At 36.2% G+C, this 2,466-nt stretch overlaps 1 pseudogene; it reads right to left on the reverse strand.

Annotated features, from left to right (window-relative positions):
- Positions 1 to 2,005: 2,005 nt before the first annotated feature.
- On the reverse strand, positions 2,006 to 2,124 carry LOC111738544 (annotated as a pseudogene).
- Positions 2,125 to 2,466: the final 342 nt, after the last annotated feature.

Raw genomic sequence — 2,466 nt, forward strand, 5'->3', positions numbered from 1 at the left:
TCTCATTTCCCAGAGTCAGTACCTTCAACTCTTTTACTTACTATTTATGGTTTGTACCTTCTTATTTCTAAATAATGTGCTTTGTACTATTTCTGGAATTTTCAATTGTGGATAATATATATTGACTCACTAGTAAGAAACTGGAAGATGGACATTTATTTCTCTCATATTAAATGTTTACTCTCCCATACTTCCAAAATAGTTATATTTGAAGGATGTTTAAATTGTTTATGCCTTTATAATTTAGAGCTGAAAAACATAGTGTAATATGATTTTTAGTTTCTATAATTTTAGGATTTACCTGAAGTGAGCGATAGCTTATTATTATTTGCTTTGTATTTATATATAACTTTCAGCAATCCAAACAAAATTTATCAAAGAATCAAAATGTCTTCTAAATATGACCAAAACCATCAGGTCATCTACCATTTTTGTTTTTCTTGGAGCCCTCCTTTATCCTACACTCTGGGCTGGTTTTTCTTTTAGGTGTTCTTCAAGCTGCCAACCTCACGATTCCTCACATAAACAACTTTTAGATTTTCTTCACCTTTTTCCTGTGCTGGCTCTTATATTTCCTGGATTCCATGTATTCTGGCACTAACTGGGATACTGCAGTACAATTCTGGTAACTATTTAGAGTTATCACAGACCTCACAAGTTAAAGGACATGGTCCCCAACTGCCCCCACTTTAGATATGACCTACACTTTGGTGGTCCCGAGGCCACCTGCAATGCTGACCAACTGTCTACAAATTGAGGAGTTCCCATAATAACCTCAGATTCAATAATTTCCTAGAATAGCTCATAGAACTCAGAAAAGTGCTTCTCTTACAATTATATTTTAATTATAGAAGATACAATGGGCAAGATTTGGGGAGGTCTCAAACCCAGTGCTTCCATTCTGTCTTCTCATCAAATCAGTGTGCATTATCTTCCAAGTACGTCAAAGTGTTAACCAACCAGGAATCTCCAGCGAGTCTTGATGTACACACTTTTCATTGAGGTTTCAATGATTGATTGAATCATTGGCCACATGATTGAACTCACTTTCCAGTCCCCTCCCTCTCCTTGGAAGTTGGGCTGGCTCCAAGTCCCAAACCTCTGATTACAGAGTTGGACTTTCTATTGACCAGCCCTCAGTACTCATCATCTCATTAACATAGACAAGCGTGATCTAAGAGGTTCATGATTGACAAAGACATTCCTATTAGTTAGGAAATTCCAAGGAGTTAGTCTCCTTCCCAGGAACCAGAGATAAAGTTCAAATTATTTCTTATATAACATCCTGTCTTCCTCTTTCTCGATTTGTTACATTATTTTGTAGAATGCATCTTCTAGAAGCTTTCCATGGTTTGTAGGAGGTAGGTACAATTATTCTGAGATATTTTCTGAAAATGTATCTCTCTGTCACATTTTATGAATAGTTTGGCTGTTTGTAGTCATCAGAGTTGGAAATAATTTTCTCTTGAAAAGGGTTTCCAAGGCATTGATTCACTGTCTTCTAGCTTCTCGTTATAGTTGAATAATCTGATGCCTTTCACAAAACAAATTGTATGAGACCTGTCTCTTCCTCCCCGTTTCACTCTCTGAAAGTGTTTTTAATTTTTATTTTTTCACTGGATTTTGAAATATTGTGAGTTGATGTGGTTCTGTTTTCTTGCAAGTCATATCCTTATTTTTTACTCATGCCACTTGTCCAAAGCTGTTCTGCTGTGGCAAGAGCTCAATATTGTCTTCATTATGGGACACATACAGGTCTGCCATAGCTCATAGTTCTGCCAGGTCTCATGGCAAAGGAAAAAGAAATATGGTGCATCAAGAAATGGCTTTAACTACTTCTGCTAGAAAACGCTACCTCTGGTCAGATTTTATTGAACAAAGCAAATCACATAGTCAATACAGGGAGGAACATACTGGGCCAGATACAATTTACCATAACAGGTCCTAATATGATCAGACTACTTTTAAATTTTTATTGCATTTTGGGTCAGATTTTTTTTAATAATGCCTATAGCACCTGGTATCCCTAGGTGGTCTCCCATCCAAGTATTAACCAGGCCCAATCCTGCTTAGCTTCCAAGATCAGACAAGATCAGACACATTCAGGATGGCATGGCCGTAGACTTGGTCAGATTTTTTAGAAATGGTTTTTAAAAATTTCCTAGACTGGGAGATAGATATATCTCTGGATGTTAGTGTTTTAGAGGTTAAGCACTTGGAGATTTCACTCTTTACAATGTAGAGTTACAATTCATCATAATATTTTCAGTATAGCTACCTCATACTCAGTTGTGCTTCATATCCCCAAGTTCAGAAACTTTCTAGATCTAAGTGTCATAGATTAAATTTCTAAATGTCTGCCAGGGTAGATGACAAGTAGACTTGTGTTGGGTGGAAGTATGGAAAAAATCATATGATGCTTATACATATATACATTTACAAAAATTTCTCCTATTTTGAAACAAA

Source organism: Pteropus vampyrus, unplaced genomic scaffold (assembly GCF_000151845.1).
Source record: "Pteropus vampyrus isolate Shadow unplaced genomic scaffold, Pvam_2.0 Scaffold39, whole genome shotgun sequence".
Classification (NCBI taxonomy): domain Eukaryota; kingdom Metazoa; phylum Chordata; class Mammalia; order Chiroptera; family Pteropodidae; genus Pteropus; species Pteropus vampyrus.